This window comes from Pelodiscus sinensis, chromosome 2 (assembly GCF_049634645.1).
Source record: "Pelodiscus sinensis isolate JC-2024 chromosome 2, ASM4963464v1, whole genome shotgun sequence".
Taxonomy (NCBI): domain Eukaryota; kingdom Metazoa; phylum Chordata; order Testudines; family Trionychidae; genus Pelodiscus; species Pelodiscus sinensis.
The window spans coordinates 8,027,942-8,055,328 of record NC_134712.1 but is presented as its reverse complement, the minus strand read 5'-3'; the positions used below and the strand labels follow the sequence as shown (position 1 = coordinate 8,055,328).

Below are 27,387 nucleotides of genomic sequence, written 5' to 3'. Positions count from 1 at the left end.
AAATAATGGTAAATAAGTTATTAACTCCAGTTCATTTCTGTATATCATAACTGATTAATCAAATTAGGTCATGGAAAACGTGCATCAATGGTGATATTTCTAAAATCAGTCTTAATAAAATTCATTATGGATGCATGAAAATTGATTTGTAGTATGTTACAAATATACTCATAACTTCTGAAACAAAGGTGTCATTCATATATTAAACACATAAGACTATTCCTTCCTTAAAGACCATTTCAAAGTAGCATCTCATTGGCTAACCGATATTACAATGAGGGTGTATGTATTGTAATGGTTTGCAACCACTAATATATTGCTATTATTGATGCTAATTTGGAGAGGGCTACTCTAGACTCCCTGCTTTTTCCTTAATGAGCTAGGTCTCCTGACACCATTTCCCATTTCAGTGTTAGGGTTGCCAGGTGTCTGGTACTGAACCAGGCAGTACGGTATTTTCGCCTCCTGTCCAGTAAAAAAATTCAGAAAATACCCGACACCTAAAATGTCTGGTACCTTCTGAATTTTTCCTGAACAGGAGGCGAAAATCCCGGGCTGTACGGCTCAATACGCAGGCAGCCTGGGAACCCTACTGCTTACCAGGTTCCACAGGGGAGCTACGCAGGGAGGGAAAAATGGCGGGTGGCTGCTGGCAGCCTGTTAGGGCCAAAAAGCCTCACCAGCGTTTTTTAAAGAGGCCATACTTTTTTTTTTTTTTTTTAAGCTTAACTCCTCTCGGGGTCCTTTAAAAAAAAAAAAAAAAAAAAAACCTCTTGGGGTCCTTTTTGTTTGTTTGTTTTTTTGTTCGGTATTTTTTCTGAAACCATCTGGCAACCCTATTCACTTTATGCCATCCAACACATAACGGATCTTTGATGTATCCAAATCACACTAGTTGTTGCAACAGATGTCTTAGGATGAAAATCCAGCAATTTCCCAAAAAGGTTCAGAAACAATGGCACATGGTATAACTTCAATCACCAAAGCAGAAAAAAAAAGAGCGTGCCCAATACTACACCAAGTAAACCATTAATATACACTAGATGCCATCACTTTTCAAAAACCACACAGGAACAATCAGAGACCAGAACTGACTGAAAAAGTCCTAGTTATGAAGCAACTTCATGTTGTAAAGTGCTTTGACACACTTTTATTTTCAGGTCACAATGAAAATAAAAAAAATCCATGAAAATTTCTATTGTTTAGCAATTCAGGGTTCTGCAATAATTGTATGCCTGGGTTCCACATTATCCCATTCACAATTCATCCAGAACAGTGCAGCTTAAGTTTGCTTCTTAATATAGCTCTAAACCAGTACTTACAACATCAACACAAGTAACAAATGGACATTCTGTGCAGTTACTTCTACTGCTTTTGCAATAACTGCTCATTTGACATTATTGAATTTAAGATTATGTCACTTCAGGTGGTGATCAATAGCAAGTACAAAAATTTAAAAAAAATGCAGGCCCACTATAAAGAAAATTTTGTTCTGTTTTTCCAAATGGCTTAGTTAACAAATGACAGAGCTGAAATAATCAAGTCCAGAGAGCTGACGCTGTTTAAGATCAAGATGGAACTAAACACAGAACTTTAGCATTTAATTAGAAATTCTGCAATAAAAAGCATGGATCTCTGTGCTTTATTTTATTGCTATAATATTCATGGCATGCCGCTGTACACAGTTGATGTGATAGGGTTTTCATTGCCCAGTGTAATCAGATATATATGAAAGCATTTATATAGGAAAACTGGTCAGTATATTTTCTTACACTAATGTATGAAGTTTGGTTGCAAATAGGTAGGTCAAGAACATATGGAACTACTCACTAACATCCCTACAGCTCAAACACTTGCTACAAATGTAGACGAAAACCTACTACAGTTTGAACGTCTCTAGTCCGGCAACACCCAAGGTCCAGCGTGATTTTAGAGAAGCTTGCTCCTTAGTTTGTGTAAACAGGGCTTTAATCTTTAATTTAATTAATTTAATCTTTAATATTTATTAGCCAGAATGTTTTCCATAATAAGATTAGAAACTCACATATTGTAAAGAAAGCTCATACACACTAGTCAATATTTAACTGAAAACAGGCAACAAGTGTGGTATCTTAAGAATATTGTAACTTAAGTGATTATCTTTATTACTCGTTGACTATGGAATTAATGGCAGTCATTTTATTTGCTGTGTTGGGGAAGCAATGGAAATAAGAGCTTCTCTTTCCAAATACAGCTTCCTAACCTGATTATGGAAAACAATCTCACTGATGTCATGGGATCAGACCTTAAAATTTAAAAATGACCTGTTGTGGTAGCATGTAATCTTTAAGTATACTTACTTAGAGATAGGTGCATCCTGGAGATGAATGCCTGCCTACGAAGATGGTGTTGCCAGGAGGGCTTTGGCTTCCTCGACCATGGGATACTATTCCAGGAAGGACTGCTAAGCAGGGATAGCGTTCACCTTTCGAGGAGGGGGAAGACCCTATTTGGACACAGAATGGCTAACCTAGTGAGGAGGGCTTTAAACTAGGTTTGACGGGGACAGGTGAGCAAAGCCGACAGGTAAGTGAAGAACATGGAGACCTGGGAGATGGGTCGGAAACGGGAGGGAGTGTGGGCTACAATGGCAGAGAGAAAGGAGGGTCAGGGCAAAACTGGGAGGCAAGGTCAAATCATGATCTTAGATGCCTATATACAAATGTAAGAAATACGGGAAATAAGCAGGAAGAACTGGAAGTGCTAATAAATAAGTATAATTATGACATTATTGCCATCACCGAAACTTGGTGGGATAATACACGATTGGAATGTTTGTATAGAAGGGTACAGCTTGCTCAGGAAGGATAGACAGGGAAAAAAGGGAGGAGCTGTTGCCTTATACATTAAAAATGAACACACTTGGAGTGAGGTGGAGATGGACATAGGAGACGGAAGTGTTGAGAGTCTCTGGGTTAGGCTAAAAGGGATTAAAAACCAAAGGTGATGTCATGCTAGGAGTCTACTACAGGCCACCTACCCAAGTAGAAGAAGTGGATGAAGCTTTTTTTAAACAACTAACAAAATCATCCAAAGCCCAAGATTTGGTGGCGATGGGGGACTTCAACTATCCAGATATATGTTGGGAAAACAACAATGAGGGGCACAGGCTATCCAATAAGTTCTTGGACTGCATTGGAGACAACTTTTTATTTCAGAAGGTTGAAAAAGATACTAGGGGGGAAGCTGTTCTAGATTTGATCCTAACAAATAGGGAGGAACTGGTTGAGAATTTGAAAGTGGAAGGCAGCTTGGGTGAAAGTGATCATGAAATCATAGAGTTCACAATTCTAAGGAAGGGTAGAACAGCAAAATAGAGACAATGGATTTCAGGAAGGCGGATTTCGGTAAGCTCAGAGAGCTGATGGGTAAGGTCCCATGGGAATCAAGACTGAGGGGAAAAACCAACAGAGGAGAGTTGGCAGTTTTTCAAAGGGAGATTGTTAAGAGCCCAAAAGCAAGCTATTCCAATGTGTCGGAAAGATAGAAAATATGGCAAAAGACTGCCTTGACTTAACCAAGAGATCTTGCATGATCTAGAAATAAAAAGGAGACTCATAAAAAATGGAAAGTAGGACAAATTACAAAGGATGAATATATGCAAACAGTACAGGAATGCAGGGGCAAGATTAGAAACGCAAAGGCACAGAATGAGCTCAAACTAGCTACGGGAATAAAGGGAAACAAGAAGACTTTTTATAAATGCATTAGAAGCAAGAGGAAGACCAAGGACACGGTAGGCCCACTGGTCAGTGAGGAGGGAGAAACAGTAACAGGAAACTTGGAAATGGCAGAGATGCTCAATGACTTCTTCGATTCGGTCTTCACCAAGAAGTCTGTAGGAATGCCTAACATAGTGAATGCTGGTGGGAAGGAGGTAGTTTTAGAAGGTAAAATAAAAAAAGAACAAGTTAAAAATAACTTAGAAAAGCTAGATGCTTGCAAGTAACCAGGGCCTGATGAAATGCATCCTAGAATACTCAAGGAGCTGATAAAGGAGGTATCTGAGCCTCTAACTATCATCTTTGAAAAAATCACGGGAGACAGGAGAGATTCCAGAAGACTGTAAAAGGGCAAATATAGTGACCATCTATGAAAAAGGAAATAAGAACAACCCAGGAAACTACAGACCAGTTAGTTTAACTTCTGTACCAGGGAAGATAATGGAGTAAGTAATTAAGGAAATCATCTGTAAACACTTGGAAAGTGGCAAAGTGATAAGAAACAGCCAGCATGGATTTGTAAAAAAGAAATCATGTCAAAGCAATCTGATAGCTTTCTTTAATAGGATAACGAGTCTTGTGGATAAGGGAGAAGCGGTGGACGTGGTATACCTAGACTTTAGTAAGGCATTTGATATGGTCTCGCATGATATTCTTATCAATAAACTAGGTAAATACAACTTAGATGGGGCTACTATAAGGTGGGTGCGTAACTGGCTAGATAATCATATTCAGAGAGTAGTTATTAATGGTTCACAATCCTGCTGGAAAGGCATAACAAGTGGCGTTCCGCAAGGGTCTGTTTTGGGACCGGCTCTGTTCAATATCTTCATCGACGATTTAGATATTGGCATAGAAAGTACGCTTATTAAGTTTACAGATGATACCAAGCTGGGAAGGGTTGCGACTAATCTGGAGGATAGGGTCATAATTCAAAATGACCTGGACAAATTGGAGACATGGTCTGAGATAAATAGGATGAAGTTTAATAAAGACAAATGTAAAGTGCTCCACTTAGGAAGGAACAATCAGTTTCATACATACATAATGGGAAGCGACTGTCTGGGAAGGAGTACGGCAGAAAGGGATCTAGGGGTTATAGTGGACCACAAATTGAATATGAGTCAGCAGTGTGATGCTGTTGCAAAGAAAGCAAACATGATTCTGGGATGCATTAACAGGTGTGTTGTGAGCAAGACACGAGAAGTAATTGTTCTGCTCTACTCTGTGCTGGTTAGGCCTCAATTGGAGTATTGTGTTCAGTTCTGGGCACCACATTTCAAGAAAGATGTGGAGAAATTGGAGAGAGTCCCGAGAAAAGCAACGAGAATGTTTCAAGGTCTAGAGAACATGACCTATGAGGGAAGGCTGAAGGAATTGAGTTTGTTTAGTTTTGAAAAGAGAAGATTGAGGGGGGGACATGATAGCAGCTTTCAGATATCTAAAAGGGTGTCATAAGGAGGAGGGAGAAACCTTGTTCATCTTGGCCGCTGGGGATAGAAGAAGCAGCAATGAAATTTACTAAAAATAGGTCTGAAAAAAGGGGAATGATCACTGAATGGCAGTATTTTCTAGCAGAGTCCAGCAGATAGTTTCTTGGCACAATGCTGTTCAATATCTTTATTAACAATTTAGAAGACGACAAAATCATTGTTGATAAAGTCTGAACATGTCAGAAGGATTGGTGAACTGGTAAATAAAGGACTGGTCATTTTTACACAACAATCTGGATCACTTGATTAGCAGGGCACAACACATAACATTTTTAAATGGCCATAAAGAATCCCACTGATGCTGAGCACCAAAACAGAAAGTGCCAAACTTCCTCTTGTTTGCTTAGTGTTCCTGGTCAGATCACCTAGGCAGGTCCTCATGGGAGGAAATTGACTTGAATGCAAAGAACTGAGGAGGTGGTGGTGTCAACGGGGCCCATTCTCTTATGAGGCCGAGGAGTATGGGAAGCCAGGGCAGAAGGATCTACAACTACTAAACCACATTCTCCCACCAAAACAGGAATCTAAACCCAGGAATCCTGAGTCTCAATATTCCTCTGTTGTCAGCAAATATCTGTGAAACCTACTGGCAAAATGGTTGTATCATTGCCCTGTAGTAGCTAACACACATATAGAACAAACAGTTTCTACTGATACCCTCCATTAGGTCAACTGAAATCTGTGTGGTTAAGCTAAAAATTCCTATGTTAATCATGGATACGTAGGATGAAATACATATTTTTAATTTGTTTTTAACGTAGGAATGACATTAAAATCTACACAAAAAGATTAAGATAGTAAAGTAAAACAAATGTTAGGCAATGTAAGCATTAAGGCTGTCCTTTGACTCTTAATACTGCTCCTTTTGGCATATAATTTGCATGTTAAAGACTACATCATAGTATTTTTCTCACTGTGGCCTCATTCAAATTTCTTTTTAATCCTCATAATTCAAAATGTAATCCCATGCTTTCTTAACTATAGAATATCAGACAGTGATGGTCAAAAAAATCCTATCTTGGGTGGATGGGGCGCATGAGCATCTGAAGTGAAATCTGTCCAGAGGGACTATTAAATTCCTCATGGGCTGTGAGAACATTTTGTAACATGAGCCCAACACTTTTTCTAGATGGATACCAACATTTCCTGGAGAAAGGGTAGTGTGACAGAAGCTAAAATCCAAGAATAAATAAGGAAAGGTGGGGGAAGGTAATGTACGAGCCAGCCGATATCTTTATTCATTCCTCTCGGATACAAATCAAACTTGTAAATGAAGTTAAGCTCCAACCCTTCCTTGTGTACTTGGCTTGTGGAATTGGCCTGAAACAACACTGTGACTTTGAGAAGCATTAATGAGTGCCCGGGCAGGCTAAAATGTTCTCCAACAGGTTTCTGTGTGTTGCCTTTTCGGATATCTGATTTGTGTCCATTGAGTCTTTCCCGTAGATGTGTTGGCACCGGGGCTGATGGCAGGGGTGGGTTCCTGGATCATTATGATGTAGGTGTGTTGCTTGGTTACTAGAAAGAATTTGTTTGAGGTTAGGGGGCTGTCTGTAGGCAAGGATTGGCCTTTCCCCCCCAAAGCCTGTAAGAGTGAAGGATCATGTTCTAGGACAGGTTGTAGATTGTTGGTAATGCGGTGGAGGGGTTTAAGAAGTGGGCTATAGTCTACACATCTACACAAGAAATTTAATCGCTGGACCCAGCCACATCAGCCATCACATCAGGGGCTCATTTCACCACACATCCACTAATGGGATCTATGCCATCAAATGCCAGCAACGCCCCACTGCCATGTATATTGGCCAAACTGGTCAGTCTCTACAGGAAAGAATCCAATTCACTATTTTTTTTTTTTAATTATCTTCCCCCTCTCCTTCCCTTATTTATTCTTGGATCTGGACTTCTAATACTCCTGTCATCTGAAGAAGTGGGTTGTACCCACGAAAGCTCATAATGCCATCTACACGTTTTGTTAGTCTTTAAGGTGCTGATAGACTATTCATTGTTTAAGTTTTTCCAGTTACAGACTAACTCACCTACTCCTCTGAAGCTACGGATAAATTAAACAGTTGTAAGTCACCAGAACCAAATGGTATACACCCAAGAATTATGAAGGAAGTCAATTATGAAACTGTAGAACTGTGGTATATAACTACCCTTTAAATTAGCTGCTGTACCATATGACTGGCAAGTAGCTAATGTGACAAATTTTTAGAAAAAGCTCCACAAGGCAGTTCTGTAAATTATGGGTGGTAAACCCACTTCAGTATCAGGCAAACTGGTTGAACTACAGTAAAGAGAAAATTATCAGACACAAAGATTAACACAATATATTGCCGAAGAATCAATAGAGCTTTTGTACCTCACCAATCTATTAAAATTCTCAGGGGATGACAATAGCCATTGGTGGGTACAGGTGAACTATGGGATATAGTGGACTTAACTTTCAAAAAGCCCTTGACAGGATCCCAAGCCAAAGGTTCATAAATAAAATATGCAAACCTGGGATAAGAGGAAAGGTAAATATTTTAAAAGGGAATTACTTCCCCATGCATGCACAGTGATCTTTACTAACAGCCTTAAATAATGTGCAACTCCTACATATATATATATTCAGTGCTCCGTCTCACACTGATGAAGAGTACAGTCCCATTTCAGTCACAGCTAAATTGTCTGATTTTATGATGCCTTTGAAATGCCCTCTAGATTTTTTTGAAAGTTAAAAAAGATGGGAAATGAACATTTGATCTATTTTGTATGATTATAATTATTTTAATATATCTATAATACTACAGCTGCAACAAACACTCCATTCTGTTTAAATAGATAACGCAGCGCTTTTCAATTGAACAGTGGCTAACTACCTAACCTCAAAAAAGCTATAGATTGATCCAGACACAGGTCCTTGGGATATGAGCATAATATAAATACCTGTATAGAATTGATAGACAGTCTCCTATTAAGGAGGAGCTCTGAACACTCGGCTACAGGTTCCTCAAGCTCCCTTCTATAAATCTGTACTGAGACAGCCCATAGTGCTCACTTCTAAGCATGTAAGAAAGTAGTTGTGGAGCTTAAGTAGCAGTCAGAACTCTCTCTATACAACCTTCAAGTTCTATCCCAGACTCGCTCAAGCCTGTGCACTGTATGAATTTGAATTTCAGTAAAACCGTGTGCAGTGCACCAAACATTAATCTAGCTCATCCATCTATATTTATGTCTCGCTAAGCCACTGAGCAATGAAACTGCAGCATCCCTTTGTAAAATAATACAATGGCAGTGACAAGTAGCTGAAGATAAATATAGCCTCTGCAGATACAGCTGGGAATTAAATAATGCAGTGTTTTTCCCCCTAAATCAGTCCACTCAGCAAGGAATCCATCCCAAGCTTAGAAGGCATATTTTTAACCTGAAATGGCTAAAAATAACCTTGTTTCTAAAGGAGTGTAGAAACACAAGCAGAACAAAACTCAGTTTAAAAGGCATGGCTGTCATGCTGTACTGCTTGCACATTTACTAATGGGGTGAATCAAGGGTCATTATTATAACAAGTATGCCCGTTATCAGATGCAAATAGAATTTAGGACAATTTTTATCAGAGTTGATTTCAAAATCAGAGTTTACTTACTAATTAGCTGCTGGAACTATATATTACTAAGTTATTGAACACAAGCGAAATTGCAAATGAAGCGCGGATTTGAATTTCCCGCACTTCATTTGCATAATCATGTCCGGGAGCTATTTCGAAATACCCTATTTCGAAAAAAAACACTCTCTAGATGTGGTTATTTTGAAAGAAAACCCTTCTCTCGAAATTACCCTTATACCTCATTTTATAAGGAGTAAAGGTAATTTTGAAAGAAGGGTTTTCTTTCGAAATAACCACATCTAGACAGAGTTTCTTTTTTCAAAATAGCACCCGGACGCAATTATGCAAAGAAGCATGGGAAATTCAAATCCACACTTCATTTACAATTTCACTAGGCTGCATTTGCATTCCTCTCTCAAAAGATGAATATAGTGTAGACATACCCTTAAAGACTAAGAAAAATGTAGATGGTATCATGAGCTTTCATGGGCACAACCCACAACCACTTCTCCCATCTACATTTTTTGTTAGTCTCTAAGGTGCTGCAAGACTAGTCATTGTTTTTTAAATTCATCTCCTACAGAGTTCACAAACCTGGAAAAAAATGCAGAAAATGGTAATCAAATCAGTCTGCTATCTGGAAATATTATTGTAGACGGTAAAAGAGATGAGAAAGGAATCCCAAGATGAATATTTCTTAGCATCTCTTTATATACTTTGAGTGGCCCGAGACATAAGTGGTTGAGGTGTGAGTAGCAATTAAGGGATTTACCTTGGGATAATCGGTAAAATGGAGATCACATATATAACCAAATAGAGGTGCCCCCCAGTACACAGTTAAGGACCCTGTCTGTGGATGAAAGCCTAGGAAAATACATGAATGCCTTGACATCTGATACAGATGAGGTCAGAATAGTAGGATTCTGAAGGACCTAGGAATCTCTGTGTGCTAAGAGTGCAGAGATTACTGGTACTAAATTTACATCCAAAGGGAAATCTTACTTGATTCAAAGGATCCCAGAGAGAGGGGTACTAAGCCAGTCTGAACTGAAGAGTCTGGGAATATTGGCAAGAAATTAGCCCCCCCATGAAAGAGTTCAGGGGCCTGAAATGTTCAACAATACTGGAACCACAGCACAGAATTAGACAGATTTGGATTAAGGATGTTAAAATGCGATTCATTCACTAGTCAGTCAATAGGCACTTCTGCCTTCCTCCTTTGAAATGTACAAGAGCTGCATTTTCAAAACCATGGAGCCAAGGGTCAGCGGGGGACTCTCAGTCCCCCACTGACCCTGGGTTCCATACTATGCTGCAAGGAGACTGCGGTCAGCTGAGGACTCCCCAGCTGACCCCAGGCTCCGTGCAGCACTTTCTCCGCCCAGGTTCTGGGGAAGTGCCGGGCAAAGCCAGGGATCAGATGGGGAGTCCTCAGCTGACCCAAGGGCTCCACTGCTGCCCCTTTGAAACGTGCAGCAGCTGCCCTTTTGAAACACTGCCAAGGGGGTGGGGGGAAGAACAGGAACCGGTGCTGGGGGAAGCTGGCTTCTAAGCTTTAAAAGCCGGCTCCCCGCAGCACCATCTCCAGGGTGCCACTTGCTCCCCCTCCTGTCTGGCAGCGGGGGGAGGATAGGCGAAGATGATGCAAAGTAGCCGACTGGTGGGTTTTCAATGGGAAGGTGGTCCCCGCCCCCCCATAGACATGGGCTGCTGCCACAAACCAAGAGCTGTAAACAGCAGCTATTAACTCAGCGCGAGCAACTCTTACTACATTTAAAATACAGAGCCACAGCGTGGATGGCTTCCAGAGTCAGCATAAGCCAGGACTGCTCAGTCCTAGCTTGAGCCAACTCCTGTAGCTACCCCTGATGTGGTTCTGCAGAGTGGTCCTATTGACTAATCGTTTAGTATATACATATTGTGTTGACTATATTATTAGCCTGATAAATGCATTTTAATATCCTTAATTAATTAGGGGGTAATTAAGAAAACCAGTTCAGACTGGCTATAAAAGAAGCCTTGCCTACATTTGGGGTGTGTGTGTGTAGCTGAGAGTATGGAGGAAAGCACCGCTCAGAGTATGAGGAAAGGAGACAACAACTGAACACCAGAAGGATGAACCAGAGAGAAGGAAAGTGCTGGGGAAGGTGTGGGGAAATAGTCCAAGGATCTTGGAGCAGTCTAAGGGTACGTCTAGACTACCGCGTTTTGTCGACGGAAGTTTTGTCGACAGATACTGTCGACAAAACTTCCGTCGACAATTTGCGTCCAGACACATGGAGTTCTGTCGACAAAGCAAGCCGCTTTGTTGACAGAACTCCGTAGTCTGGACGCAGTGTTACAGGCAATAACACCTTCTGTCGACAGAGTTCTGTCGACAGAAAGTGTTATGCCTCGTAAAATGAGGTATACCAGCGTCGACAAAACGGCGGAGTTCTGTCGACGTTATGTCGACAGAACTCCGCGGTAGTGTAGACGCTGGTATTGTTTTGTCGACAAAAGTCCACTTTTGTCGACAAAACTAGGTAGTCTAGACACACCCTTACACAGATGTCAGGGACTCACATAGGCAGCTACTATTTACAGGGCACTGGACTGGAACCCAAAGTAGAGGGTGTGCCTGGGTTATTTTAATTGTGGATACAAACTCTGGTGTCTCATAGAAGACAACTCAACACATTACCAAAACATACTGAGCTACATTCAAATTCACCCATAGAGTAACTCCTCTGATTTAACTAGAGTTAAAGACGGAATTACATCTGGGACAGCATATTGCCTTTCAAGATCCATACTTGGAATATCCATGATTTCATTGATGCAGATAATCTTGCCACCAATGCAGATCGCAATTTTTCCATGCCAGCCAGTTATGAGTGGTTCTCGTCCATCTCCTCCCATGAATCCTCTGAGCTAAGTTATATTACTAGTTTTCCCATAGTTGTACAGGCTTGGGAAAGTACAAGCCACAAGCTTCAGAAAAGTTGAGAAGAAATGGTGCCAACAGCCATAACATATTCTGAGGAATTTAACATCCCTTTCATATTATTCTGAAATGAACAAGGTAAATAATGGAATACCTTTAAATGGACTAATAAATAATCTATAGTACTCAAACATATAGGTGCTTAGAGGTCATTCTTCAATCATTCAAAGATACACAACAGCAAGTCCTATTACTAAGGTTGCCTAACACTTTGCATTATAACCGCTTATTTTCAGTTGCTTAATCTAGAATCTATGCAAACTAACCATTACAGCTAATATTTCTTATGCTTGGTGTCTGTTTCAAACTGGATGTTTTTTGAATTTTTGAGCAAAAAAGCTGCAGATGTTTTCAAAAATTAAATAAGTGAAACAGTTAGCTTTGCCCATGTAACAGAAAATGTCTAAACGTTGGAACAGATTTGTTTATATATGATAGATACTGTCTGTAAACACCAATGCAGCTAATGATTTCCAATTCATAGAACACTAACTGCAAGGGGCCTTGAGAGGTCATCAATTCGAGTCCCCTACCGTCACAGCAGGACCTAGTACCATCTAGATCATCCCTAGTAGATAGTCTATCTTATCGGCTCAAATATCTCCAGAGATGGAGATTCCACAACCTCCCTAGGCAACTTTTTCCAGTGTTTAACTACCCTGACAGTTAAGAAGTTTTTCCTAATGTCCAACCTAAATCTCTCTTGCTGCAGTTTAAGCCTATTGTTTCTTGTCCTATCCTCAGAGGCCAAGGAGAACAATTTTCCTCCCTCCTCCTTGTGACACCAGGTTTTAGATACCTGCAAACTACTATCATGTCCCCCCTCAATCTTCTCCTTTCCAAACTAAACAAGCCCAATTCTTTCAGTCTTCCTTCATAGGTCATGTTCTCTAGACCTTTAATCATTCTCATTGCTCTTCTCTAGACCCTCTCCAATTTCTCCACATCTTTCTTGAAATGCGGTGCCCAGAACTGGACACAATACTCCAATTGAGGCCTAAGCAGCACAGAGTAGAGCGGAACAATGACTTCTCGTGTCTTGCTCACAACACACCTGTTAATGCATCCCAGAATCATGTTTGCTTTCTTTGCAACAGCATCACACTGATGACTCATTCAACTTTTGGTCCACTATAACCCCTAGATCCCTTTCTGCCGTACTCCTTCCCAGACAGTGGCTTCCCATTCCTTACGTGAGAGACTGATTGTTCCTTCCTAAGTGGAGTACTCGGCATTTGTTCTTATTAAACCTTATCCTATTTACCTCAGACCATTTGTCCAGATCATTTTGAATTACGACCATATTGTACAAAGCAGTTGCAACACCTCCTACCTTCATCTCATCTGCAAACTTAATAAGCGTACTCTCTCTATCATCATCTAAATTGTTGATTACGATATTGAACAGAACTGGTCCCAAAACAGACCCCTATGGTGCCCTACGTGTGAACTGTTAACTACTTTCTGAGAACAGTTATCCAGCCAGTTATACACCCACCTGATAGTAGCCCCATCTAAGCTGTATTTGCCTAATTTATTGATAAGAAAGTCACACAAGACTGTATCAAATGCCTTACTAAAGTCTAGGTATACCACGTCCACCGCTTCTCCCTTATCCACAAGACCCATCATCTTATCAAAGAAAGCTATCAGATAGTTTTGATATAATTTGTTCTTTATCAATCTATGCTGGCTGTTACCTATCACCTTATTATCTTCCAGGTGTTTGCATATGAATTCCTTATTTACTTGCTCCATTATCTTTCCTGGCACAGAAGTTAAACTTATTTCTCTGTAGTTTCCTGGGTTGTTCGTATTTCCCTTTTTATAATTGGGCACTATATTTGCCTTTTTCCAGTCTTCTGGAATCTCTCCTGTCTCCCATGATTTTTCAAATATGATAGCTAAAGGCTCACATACCTCCTCTATCAGTTCCTTGAGTATTCTAGGATGCATTTCATCAGGCCCTGGTTACTTGCAGACAGCTAACTTTTCTAAGTGATTTTTAACTTGTTCTTTTTTTTTATTTTATTCTCTAACCTATCCCCTTCCCACTAGCATTCACTATGTTAGGCATTCCTTCATAAGACTTCTCGGTTAAGACCAAAACTTAGAAGTAATTAAGCACCTCTGCTATTTCCTATTACTGTTTCTCCCTCCTCACTGAGCAGTGGCCTACCCTGTCCTTGGTCTTCCTCTTGATTCTAATATTTTATAGAATTTCTTCTTGTTTCCCTTTATGTCTGTAACTAGTTTGAGCTGGTTTTGTGCCTTTGCCTTTCTAATCTTGCCACTGCATACATGTATTGTTTGCTTATATTCATCCTTTGTAATTTGTCCTAATTTCCACTTTTGATAGGACTCCTTTTTTATTTTTAGATCATGCAAGATCTCCAGGTTAAGCCAAGGCGGTCTTTTGCCATACTTTCTATCTTTCCTTCTCAGTGGAATAGCTTATTTTTGGGCCCTTAATAATGTCCCTTTGAAAAACTGCCAACACTCTTCAGTTGTTTTTCTTCTTAGTCTTGCTTCCCATGGGACCTTGCCTACCAGCTCTCTGAGCTTATCAAAAACTGTCTTCCTGAAATCCAGTCTCTATTTTTCTGTTCTCCCTTCTACCATTTTTTAGAATCTTGAACTCTATGATTTCATGATCACTTTCACCCAAACTGCCTTCCACTTTCAAATTCTCAAGTAGTTCCTTCCTATTTGTTAAAATCAAATCTAGAACAGCTTCCTTCGGAGTAGCTTTTTCATCCTTCTGAAATAAAAAGTTGTATTCAATGCAGTCCAAGAACATATTGGGTAGTCTGTGCTCTGCTGTGTTAGTTTCCCAGCATATGTCTGGATAGTTGAAGTCCCCCATCACCACCAAATTCTGCGCTTTGATTGATTTTGTTAGCTGTTTAAAAAAAGTCATTTCCACCTCCTCTGCCTGAGTAGGTGGTTTGTAGTAGACTCCTACTGACATCACCTTTGGTTGTTTTACCCCTTTTAGCCTAACCCAGAGACTCAACACATCTGTCTCCTATGTCCATCTCACCTCAGTCCAAGTGTATACATTTTTAATATATAAGGCAACACCACCTCCCTTTTTCCCCCCGCCTATCCTTCATGAGTAAGCTGTACCCTTCTATACCAACATTCCAACAGCATATATTATCCCACCAAATCTCTGTAATACCAATGATATCATAGTTGTGTTTATTTATTAGCACTTCAAGTTCTTCCTGCTTATTATCCATACTTTTCATTTATATATGGGCATCTAAGATACTGGTATCATCTTGCCTCCCAGTTCTGCCTTGTCCCTCCTTTTTCTCTTCTATTATAGCCCACACACCCTCCCATTTCCCACCCATCGCCCAGGTCTCCATGTTCTTCACTTACCCGTGGGTTTTGGTTACCTGCCCGTCGAACCTAGTTTAAAGTTCTCCTCACTAGGTTAGCCAATCTGACTCCAAATACAGTCTTCCCCTTCCTCAAAAGCTGAACCCCATCCCTGCTTAGCAATCCTTCTTGGAATAGCATCCCATGGCTGAGGAAGCCAAAGCCCTCATGGCGATACCATCTTCACAGCCAGGCATTTACCTCCAAGATGCACCTGTCTCTACCTGGGTCTCTACATTTGTAGTCAACTCCTGATCCACTCAGTGTCAAAACTTGCAGTATCATTTGTGCCCACATGGATGAGTAGCATGAGATAGTAGTCAGAGGACCAGATAATCCTCGACAATGCCTCTGTAACATCTTGGATATGGGCCCCCTGCAGGCAGCATATCTCCCGAGATGACATCAGAAGAACAGATGGGTGCCTCCATCCCCCTCAGAAAAGAGTCTCCAACTACCACTACCCTACATTTCCTCCTCGCAGTGGTGGCAGCAGACCTCCCAGCCTTGGGGGTACAAGGCTTCTCCTCCTCAGCTGTAGGAGATGATTCCTTATCTCCCGTATCAAGAAGAGCGTAATAGTTTCCCACTACCACAGTGAGAGGATTGGAACAAGGGTGGAGCACTGCCTGCTGCCAGAAGTGACTAACTGCCAGTGTCCCCCCTGAGCCATCTCCTCGTCCACCAGTGGTTTGTCAGCAGTCTTGTGTAGTAGGACAGCTACCTCAGCTGTCTCCACGTGAATACTGTCCAGGAATTGCTTGTGGATTTGGATGCTCCTCTGTCTAGCCACCTCCTCCTGTAGCTCTTCCACTTGCTTCCTGAGAAATTCCACCAGCATGCACCTTTCACATTGGATGGTCCCCCAGCCTAGATTTCAGTTAAGTGAGAATTGCAAGCCACAGTCCCTGTAAAACCACACCAGGATCTGGTTTATATGTATATACATCTTTTATTATTCACTGCAAAGTGTTGTTTGTCACCATATTTCACTACAAATAGTGGTTCTGGTGCAAAACCACCAAATAAAGTATGAGTGTCCAACTTCAAATGGACAGACAAGTCTATTCTCCTCTCTGGATGGCCAAAAACTGAGCAGTACTCCCCTCTTTTAACTCCCCTTACATCACCTAATAGTAAGTGCAGGTATAGCAGGGCACAGCTGAGTGGGTTAACAATACCTCATGATGAACCCTTACGGACTCAGATGACATCCATCACATCATAGCATTGACAATGGTACTAACCCTGCAGCCATCCAGAAGAGCTTCAAAATTGGATTTCAGTGGCCTGAGTATATAGTAATACAGTGCATCTTTCAGGCAGCACTCAAGAGTTTCCAGGGAGCACTAACAACACGGAGAGCTCCCATTACTACAGCAGAAAACTTAACAATGGAAGATGAAGGCTCCTTCTTGGGATCAACAGATCCTGTTGACTCAAGACAGCACAACTATTTGTATCAATAGCAAGGAGGAAAATCAAGCCATCAAAATCACATCATTCTTTTACTCCTATTTGTAACATTTTAGTTTTCTTTTGATTTGGGTTTTTTAATCTTTTAGGGTATATCTACACTTGCACCCTCTTTCGAGAAAGGGATGCAAATGAAGACATTCGAAATTGCAAATGAAGCCGGGATTTAAATATCCCATGCTTCATTTGCATATTCGCATTCTGGCGTTATTTCAAAATAGCACTACTGTATTTTGAAATAACAGACGCTGTTAAGAAGCGGTTATTTCGAGAGAAAATTTTCTCTCGAAATAACTGCATCTTAACAGTGGCTGTTACAGGCAGTCCCCGAGTCACGCGGATCCGACTTATGTCGGATCCGCAGTTACGAATGGGGCTTTTCTCGCCCTGGAGGACGGGAGCGGCGGGACGCCCAGATGCGCCGCGGTCCGCCGCCCCCGTCCTCCGGGGCGAGAAAAGCTGCTCCGTCTCCCTGGTCTGCAGGGAGACGAGGAGCAAAGCCTTGGAGCACGCCCGCAGCGGGACAGGCCGGGCGCACTTGAGCTGTCCCCCTGCGGGCGTGCTCCGTGGCTTTGCTCCCTATCTCCCGACCAGCAGACCAGGGAAATGGGGAGCAAAGCCTCGGAGCATGCCAGCAGTGGGACAGCCGCGGCGCGCCTGGACTGTCCCGCTGCCCGGCTGCTCTGCGGCTTTGCTCCGTGTCTCCCAGGTCAGCAGACCAGGGAGTCGGAGCAAAGCCATGGAGGACTTGGGCGGTCCCGCCACCCCCGTCTCCCTGGTCTGCTGGGGGAGAGGGTGCAGCTAGTGCCCCCCCCCCAGCAGACCAGGCTTTTCTTGCCTACCCCTGGGGTAGAGCAGCTGGGGGCTGCCGGGTTGGTCCCGCAGCGCCGCTCCAGACCAACCCGGCAGCACCCCAGCTGCTCTGCCCCAGGCATCCTGATTCAGCCGCTGCTGGTCAGTTTCAGCAGCAGCTGAATCAGGACGCCTGGGGCAGAGCAGCTGGGGTGCTGCCGGGTTGCTCCAGTAGCGCCGAGGAGCTGCGCTACTGGAGCAACCGAACCGCACCCCAGCTGCTCTGCCCCAGGCGTCCCCAAGTCAGCCGCTGCTGAAACTGACCAGCGGCTGACTACAGGAAGCCTGAGGCAGAGTTGCTCTGCCCCAGGCTTCCTGGAATCAGCCGCTGATCCATTTCAGCAGTAGCTGACTTGGGGACGCCTGGGTTTCTTAAGTTGAATCTGTATGTAAGTCAGAACTGGCGTCCAGATTCAGCCACGGTTGAAACTGATCAGTTTCATCAGCAGCTGATGCCAGTTCCGACTTACATACAGATTCAACTTAAGAACAAACCTACAGTCCCTATCTTGTACGTAACCCGGGGACTGCCTGTATTTCGAAATAGTGCTATTTTGAAATAACGCCAGAACACGAATATGCAAATGAAGCATGAGATATTTAAATCCCGGCTTCATTTGCAATTTCGAATGTCTTCATTTGCATCCCTCTCTCGACAGAGGGTGCAAGTGTAGACATACCCTAAGTTTTCCTTTGTTTAAGGAAAAAAATGATTCAGTCCCTGATTTAGGCTACCAAAACCAACTCATGAAATTCTATGGCACAATAAATATAAATTATTAAATTCTTTCTGTCAAGAAACTGAAAACCCACATTATTATTCCAGACTTACAAAAGAGTATGAATTCATTTTTCATGTGATCATAAAAATAGTATGAAAGGAGAAAATATTAGTACATGAAAACAATCAAATATATTTCTAGGTCATATTTCTGAATATTTCTGACAAGTTATATTAAAACTCAGCAACATGGCAGTGAAACTGACTGTCCAGTACTAAGAGGTTTATTGCAATAAACACTTTAAATGTTTTATGTACTTTTTAAATAACCATGATAACATTCCATTCAGTCTAGATATTTTATCATAGCAGAGAGGACTCACAAAAAGCACCATTTAAACTCAGCACACGTCATTATTTATACTTGCCATAAATATTACGCTCAATGTGCAGCAGCAGTCAAAAAAGCTAACAGAATGTTGGGAATCATTAAGAAAGGGATAGATAAATAAGACAGAAAATAGATTATTGCCTCCATGATATGCCCTCATCTTGAATACAGTATGCAGATATGATCTGCTTCATCTGAAAAAAGCAGAAAGATTCAGAAAAGGGCAATGAAAATGAGGAGAGGTGTGGAACTGCTGCCCTATGGAAAGAGTACAACGGACTTTTCAATTTGGAAAAGAGAGACAACTAAGGGAAGATATGATGGAGGTCTATAAAATCATGACAAGTGTGAAGTAAATAAGGAAAACTTATTTACTGCATTCCCAAAGCACAAGAACTAGGAGTTACCAAATGAAATTAATGTGCAGCATGTTTAAAACAAACCAAAAGTAGTATTTTTTTCACACTATGCAAAGTCAACCTGTGGAGTTCCTCAGAGGATGTTGTGAAGGCCAGAATTGTAAGAGGAACTGTAAGAAGGAATTCAGCGAGTTCATGAATGGTTATTAACTAGGCTAGGCAGAGGTGGTGCTCCTAGCTTCTGTTTGCCAGAAACTGGGAATGGGTGAAGGAAGATGGATCACCTGATAACTTTTTCTGTTCATTCCCTCTGGGAAACCTGGCATTGGCCACAGTCAAAAGACAGGATATTTGGCAGGTGGACCTTTGGTCTGACCCAGTATAGCCACTCTTATTTCACACCTTTTCTTCCTCATTCTTTGAGATTCTGTGGCTGCCATTTTAGAGCAGCTGTTTCTATGGTGTAGTAGTTAAAAAAAAAAAAAAAAGACTAACCTCAACTAAATTCCCTAATTCCCCAAAGGAGTAGGCAAACTATTTACCTGTGTTTACACATGTCTACACTAGTCTTACCCTCTCCTCTATTACATAAGAGCAACCATACAGGGATGTATGTGATATATAGTGATACAATAATTCTTCACAAATCAAAAGTCAAAAGTGAAAGTATCTCTGTACTTGTATATTTATCATTAAAGGAAAGAATTTCCAAGCAGACTTATACAAGGTATTTCTGGGGGATTTGGAAACACTACAGTTTGAAACTTTCTAGTCCACCACCCCAGGACCTAACCAGTGCCAAAGCCAGAGAATTTGCCAATCCACAGGAGGTCAGTATTGTCTAGCAGTATGCTTAACACTTCCACTGCTTATTGAACTGTTTAAAGACATTTGAGGTAAAATTGAACTAAACAACAGCACAGAATCAGGAGTGGTGGCTATAAACATACTTTTGGACTGTGGGAAACTTGGCCACACCAATGGTAACTGGACATCTGGCTAACTAAAATCATGCCAGATCATGGATGCTGTCGAACCAGAGTGTTCTGAGCGAGAGAAGTTCAACCTGTATTTAAAGAATAGAACATTTTTTCCCCTTCTAAATTGTTTCTGCTATGAATGATGCCTCTTACTTCTGTACCAGCTGCTCTATTAAAATTAGAATTGTAAACAACATTTTATATTCATGTTCTCACTAGAATTATAGTGCTGCTTAGAGGCTTGGTGATTGAATCGGCGAGTGTTTGGTTGCCATCTCTGGTTTCTCATTTTGGCTCAGTTACTGTCATAGGGCCTTTGCTGTTGCTATCTATTAAAATTGAAGTCCCTGTGTTTTTGATACAGAGTATGTCATCTCCTGCAGTATGGGGGTGGGTACATCCCCAATATATGGAAGGTGGTTCTTGAGTCCTTACTCAAGTGGAGGACTTCATCAGTCTTAATTGCAAACAGTTTGTCCTTATTGAATGGCAAGTCATCAACTTTGGCTTGGAGCACTCTGGAGACTCCAGCAGCTTGTAACCATGATGTATGTTTATAGATGCCTTGGCAGCTCTTGTAGCTGTGTCCGCAGAGTCAAGTGACATCTGTAGCACTGTTCTGGCTATGGCGTAGCCTTCCTGTAATATGGATTTTAAGATGGATCTTTTGTCCTCGGGAAGGCGCTGCATCAATTCCGTCAGTTTGGCATAACTGTCAAAATTGTGGTTTGTTAATAGCACTGTATAGTTAGCTATTAGCAGCTGCAGGGTGGAAAAAGAAGAAGTTACTTTCCTTGTGCAGTAACGATGGTTCTTGGAGGTGTCCCCCCCCGTAGGTTCTCCACTGTGAGTGTCAGGCTCGTCCCAGCACCGCAGGTCGGACATCTTTTAGCTGTTGTCCGCCAGACCACGCATATGCAGCGGCCATCTTGCAGCTTTTTGCACCGTTTCCAGTTGCGTGGTCTGGCCCTGCCAGTTCCTCCTGATCGTCGAGGTCTGAAAAACACGAGAACAGACTCCAAAGAGAGGAGGATGGTGGGTAGTGGAGCACTCATGGGGACACACACCTTGAAGAACCATCGTTACTGCACAAGGTGAGTAACTTCCTCGTCTTCTTCGGGTAGCGTCCCCGTGGGTGCTCCACTGTGAGTGATTTCAGAGCAGTAGCCTGGAAGAAGGTGGAGGGTTCCAAGACAGTGGGTTGCTGCCATGTCTAGCACTGCGGTGGCTACAGCTGCGTCAGTTATTAGGATGTTCTGTAAGGTGTGGTGTTTTGCAAACCTAACATCCGAGGACCAGGTGGCTACTCGGTAAATGTCCTTCAGGGAAAACCCCTTGAGGAAGGCCTCTGAAGAGGCCATCGCTCTGGTAGAGTGGGCTGTGATGGTGTGTGGAAGTGGTCTATTCCTCAGTTCACAGCAACGGGTTATGAAGGAAATGATTATTTTAGAAATTCGCTGCGAAGAGAGTGGGGAGCCCTTCTAGCGAACGTCCAAGGAAATGAACAAATGTTGAGACTTCCTTGATTCTCTAGTTCTCTCATTGTAAAAGGCAAGGGCCATACGTATGTTGAGGGAATGTAATCTTGCCTGATGTTCCGACGTATAGGGCTTTGAATAGAAAAGTGGCAAGATAATGGGCTCATTTATATGGAAGGCAGAATTTACCTTCGGCAGGAAGGATGGTTGAGGATGAAGGACGACCACCTGGGGAGTAAAAATGGTGTATGGAGGGTGGGCTGATAAGGCTGCCAGCTCTCCTCCTACTCTCCTAGCGGATGTAATAGCCAAGAGAAAAATCACTTTCATTGATAGTGTATTGAAGTCGCATGTAGCTAATGGTTCGAATGGTGGACGCATTAGCGTACCTAGGACCAATTCTAAATTCCAGGAGTCCAGAGGTCATCTGTGTTCGAGGAAGAGATTGATACATCCTTTTAGGAATCTCCTCGTAGTTGGATGAGAAAAGGAGGTGAACGCCACTACATATTGATGAAAGCCCGTGATCACCGCTAGGTGCACTGAGCAAAGAAAGGATGAGACCCATTCGCTTAAGTTGTAAGATGTATTCCAGTATCGACAGCAATGGGCTAGTGGTAGAGACTATATTATGAGTAACACACCACTGCTGAAATCTGTGCCATTTGTATAGGTAAGTAGCTCCTGTAGAGGACTTTCTGCTGTGCAGAAGAACATTCTTAACTTCCTGGGAGCAAGTCATCTCTATTTGTTTGAACCAAATAGGAGCCAGGCCGTCAGAGTGAGGAGATGTGGCTGCAGGTGCAGTATCCAACCGTGATCCTGTGAGAGAAGGTCTGGATGATTCGGAAGATGGAGCAGTCGATGAGGTGACATTCAATAAAGGTAAGGGAGCTACATCTGGCGGGGCCAGAATGGTACTATTAAAATACTCATGGACAAAGCAATGTTCATCTTCTCCAGGACTTTGGATATTAGAAGAAAAGGAAGGAATGCATACAGTAGCTTCCTGCTCCAGTTGTAGAGGAAGGCACCCCTTAGGGAAGCTAGGCCAATGCCCGCTCTTGAGTAATACTGAGTGTACTTTGTGTTGTGTTGCGTGGCAAAAAGGTCAATGTAAGGGTGACCCCACTTGTCGAAAATGGTACGGAGGACATGTGGGTGTATTGCCCACTCATGCTGTTGAGCGAATCGCCTGCTGAGTGCATCTGCCATGGTACTGTCCTTCCCTGGCAGATAAGCAGCTATAAGTCATTGTGCCGACTGCAGAAGTTCCAAAGACACAAGGCTTCCATGCACAGGGAACATGAGCGAGCTCCTCCTTGTCTGTTGATATAGTAGACAGTGGCAAATGTTGCCGGTCAGTACTGTCACGACCTGATGGCGCATGCGGGAAAGAAAGTGCCTGCAGGCATTGGAGACAGCTCTCAACTCCAGCAGGTTTATGTGGAGGAGGGACTCCCCGGGGGACCAGCGACCTTGGATTTGGTTGCACCCCATCCAAGTAACGAGGCATCCGTTGTGAGCTGAAGCGTGGGCTACAGTTTGTGAAAGGCCTGCCTGTCATGTTGCGAGGTGTAGTCCACCAAATAAGAGATTGCTTGACTACGATGGGAACTACTACCGTCCTGTGCACATCGTATCCACCAGGTGTGTATATTTTGGACACCCAGTGCTGAAGGAAGCCGAGGTGGAGCCTCACATTGGGTGCCATGTATGTTGTCGCCACCATATGCCCTAAAAGTTGAAGACATTTGAGGACGGCTACTGTAGGGCTTGCGGTAATAACTTGCACCAGATCTTGAAAGGTACGGAACCTGGTAGCAGGTAGATAGGCTCGTACCGTAGTGGAATTGAGGCGGGCTCCTATGAACTCTATGGACTGCTGTGGTGTCAAGGAAGATTTCTGGACCTTTACTATAAGCCCCAGTATGTTGAACAAATGCCTCATGATGGTGACGGCCCGTGAGGCTTCTTCAAACGAGCGTGCTCTGGAGGAGGCAATCTTCTAGATAGGGAAAGACAATAACCCCTAGACGATGAAGAAAGGCCGCCACTACTGCAATCATTTTGGAGAATACCCTCGGGGCTGAGGATAGTCCAAATGGGAGGACTTTGTATTGATAATGGTCCTTGTCTACTAAAGAGCAAAGAAATCACTTGTGTGCCGGATGAATGGCGATATGGAAGTAGGCATCCTGTAGATCGAGAGTTGCGAACCAGTCGTGTTGTTCCAGTACTGGAATGATCTTTGATAGTGTCACCATCTTGAAGTGCTGTCTGCGGAGGTGCTAATTTAGTTGCCGAAGGTCGAGTATGGGCCTCCATCCTCCTGATTTTTTCTCCGTCAGAAAATAATGGGAGTAAAATCCTCTGCCATGAAAAACCTCTGGGACCCTCTCTATCACTCCTATGTCGAGGAGATGGGTCACATCCTGAGCGAGAAGGGATTCGTCAGATGGGTCCCTGAAGAGGGAAGGGAAGGAAGGGATAGAAATGGAACCACGTAGCCAGATGTTATGAGCTGAATAACCCATCCGTCTGACGTTACTACGGCCCAATGGTGTTGAAAGGGCCTCAAGCGATGATGGAAAAGCACTTTGGTGGTATTGCAGGTGGGTAGCAACTGGATGGTTCGCAATCCCTCGATGGTCTCATCAAACTTGTTGCTAGGCTGTTGAGGGTGATGCCTCCGGGGGCGGGTCCTCTTTGAGAGTCGTATTGCCTCCCTTGTGGTGGTGCATAGGGGAGCGGTCTCTGCGTCTGATAGGGTGTGTAGCGCCTGCATCTAAAAGGTGGAGTGTACATTCCCCAATGTCCTTAGCATGGTACGCGTGTCTTTCCCGGAGTGTAAGACGTGGTCCGTCTTATCCACAAATAAGTTTTTCCTCTCAAATGGCAAGACTTCGACCTTGGTTTGAAGCTCTTTTGGAACTGCTGCCATGTGAAGCCATGATGCCCTTCGCATGACCACTGAAGTTGCTGTGGTGCGGGCTGCCCTATCAGCCGCATCTAGCACAATATGAAGCACTGATTGGGAAGATGCGAAACCCTCTTGTATGACTGCCTTTAGAATCTGGAGTTTTGGTTCCGGAAGGTGTTCAAGGAGAGAAACAAGTGTGGCGTAGTTGTCAAAGCTGTGGTTAGCTAACAAGACCAAATAGTTCACCATGCAGAGTGACAAAGCGGCAGAGAAATAAACATTTCTGCCAAACAAGTCCAGCCTCTTCACATCTTTGTCCCCAGAGGAATTCTTATACTGGGGTGCCTTAACCCTTTGTTGGGCCGCATCCAGCATGAGGGAGTTGGGACCGAGATGGTTGAAGAAGAACTCCATAGCATTGGCAGGGACAAAATACTTTTTGTCCACCTTTTTATTGGTGGGTGGGGCTGAAGCTGGAATTTGCTAAATACCATCGGCTATTTCTAGGATAACCTCGTCTAATGGCAGCACAATTTTTGAGGAATGGGATGGATGAATATTTCTCAATAGATGGTGCTGCTTCTGCTGCACCTCTCCCAACTGGACCGTCTGGCTCTCAGCGACCCTTTTGAATAGTCCTTAGAAATCTTTGAGGTCATCCGTAGGTGAGGTATCCCCCGGAATACGGCATTGTCAGGGGAAGATGGTGCCACATCCACCAGGGATTGACGGTGAGAGTCCTCCGTATCCGAGGGGTGACCAGTATCTAGGGGGATGCTCGCGATCGTTACAGGTTTGTTGCATGAAGGTGTGGGTGGTCTATCTGAGTGTGGAGAGACAGATTTACTCTTAGGTGGTTCAGTAGATGAAGGACCCAGTGACAGTGACATAGCTGTTGACTGGCGAGGCGAGCATAGTGATCGGTCTCTAGAAGGGTATCATCTACGCCAATGGTCATCATGATATGGCAAGTAATCGCAGTGATGGGAGTAGTGGTGTTCATAGTAAGAGGCCCGATGACGTGATGGAGACCTCGGAGACCTGAAACATCATCCAAAGTAGGAAGGTGATGGAGAATAATACCGGTAATAGTAATGATGTCCCTGGTGAGGTGAGATTTGCGAGTATGCTATCTCGAGGGAGAAGAACGATGGGCTGTGCAAGGTGAATGCATCGCTGGAGAAGGTAGTTCGGGGAGAAAGCTTCTGGCCCAGGGCTAGGAGATAAAGTAGCTAGCCTATTCACTCGGTGAGTGAATAGGTGATGCGGATGGTGTCGATCTTGGAGAAGGTACCGTTCGTGAAGATGTGTATTCCATCTGCATTGGTGCCAACCTAGCAGTGGTCGAAGCGCTGGGAGCCATTATATTGGTCAGTGCCTGCATCATGGTGTCCAGCACCAGAGGTGGAGTAGGTGCTGGTCTCAGCACCGGCATCGGAGACAGTGCCGAGGTTCTCGGTGCCAAGGTTCTCGGAGGTGGTGCCATCGGTGAGCAGGGGCAGCACCGAAGGACATGGTGCCGATGGCGCCGGAGCCAACTTGGTTTGGTGTGCCGTGTGCTCTGATGGGCTAGGTGCCAACGCACTGCATGCATGTTTCTGTTTCTTTGGCTTTCAGGTCACCGTTAGCCCTGAGGTGCCCAGTTTATCACCTATACTCACTCTGGATAGCGAAGAGAGAGACGGGGAAGGAGGCTTCTTCTTATATGCAGCCTTTGTTAGGATATGGCGAGGAGCCTCCGCAGGAGGCTCTGACTGTGGCCTGAGCGCTTTGTCGAAGAGTAACATTTTGAGACGCATTTCGCGGTCTTTACGAGCCCTGGCAGTCAGTTTTCAACAGTGGGGGCACTTCTGCAGAATGTGCCCCTCACAGACATTTTATGAAGGACGAATGCCCATCAGAAGCAGGCATACAGTCTTTACACTGCGCACACTTCTTGAAACCTGGGGAGCCAGGCATTGTGCTATACTATCTAACAACTATGAAGAACAATTTTTTAAATGTATTAAGTAATTAAATAACTATCCTACTAATTAACTAACTATTTACACTAAGAGAGGTTCTCCTAGGATAAGGGAACAACAGGAGAGGGAGCTGTTTCTTCATCTGCATCCGAAGACGGTTAGGAGGAACTAGCGGGGCTGGACCACGCGACTGGAAATGGTGTGAAAAGCCACAAGATGGCCGCCATGCATGCGTGATCCGGCAGACAACCACTAAAAGATCTCTGATTTGTGGCGCCAGAACAAGCCTGACACCCACAGTGGAACAGCCACAGGGAGCATGGAGTACTGTGTCCAGTTCTGGGCGCCACATTTCAAGAAAGATGTGGAGAAATTGGAAAGGGTACAGAGAAGAGCGACAAGAATGATTAAAGGTCTAGAGAACATGACCTATGAAGCCAGGCTTCATGAACTGGGCTTGTTTAGTTTGGAAAAAAGAAGATTAAGGGGGGACATGATAGCGGTTTTCAAATATCTAAAAGGGTGTCACAAGGAGGAAGGCGAAAATTTGTTCCTCTTGGTTTCTGAGGACAGGACAAGGAGTAATGGGCTTAAAGTGCAGCAGGGGAGGTTTAGATTGGACATTAGGAAAAAATTCCTAACTGTCAGGGTGGTCAAATATTGGAATAAATTGCCAAGGGAGGTGGTGGAATCTCCCTCTCTGGAGATATTTAAGAACAGGTTAGATAGACATCTGTCAGGGATGGTGTAGACGGAGCTTGATCCTGCCTTGAGGGCGGGGGGCTGGACTCGATGACCTCTCGAGGTCCCTTCCAGTCCTATTATTCTATGATTCTATGATTCTATGACACTACCCAAAGAAGAGGAGAATATTTTTCTTGCCAAACAGATCTAAGCACTTATGATCTTTGTCTTGTAGAACTATATTGTGGTGTTTTAGTTCCCTGGGTTGCCGCATCCACTGCTAAGGAATTTGGTTGCGGGTGGAGAAATAAAAAGTCCATGCCCTTGGATGGGACAA

General features: G+C 43.3%; 1 protein-coding gene across 3 annotated transcripts in view; it reads right to left on the bottom strand.

Moving 5' to 3' along the window:
- TRAPPC9 (trafficking protein particle complex subunit 9) overlaps nucleotides 1-27,387 on the bottom strand; it is a 660,858-nt gene that overhangs the window by 462,230 nt on the left and 171,241 nt on the right. The window lies entirely within an intron of this gene.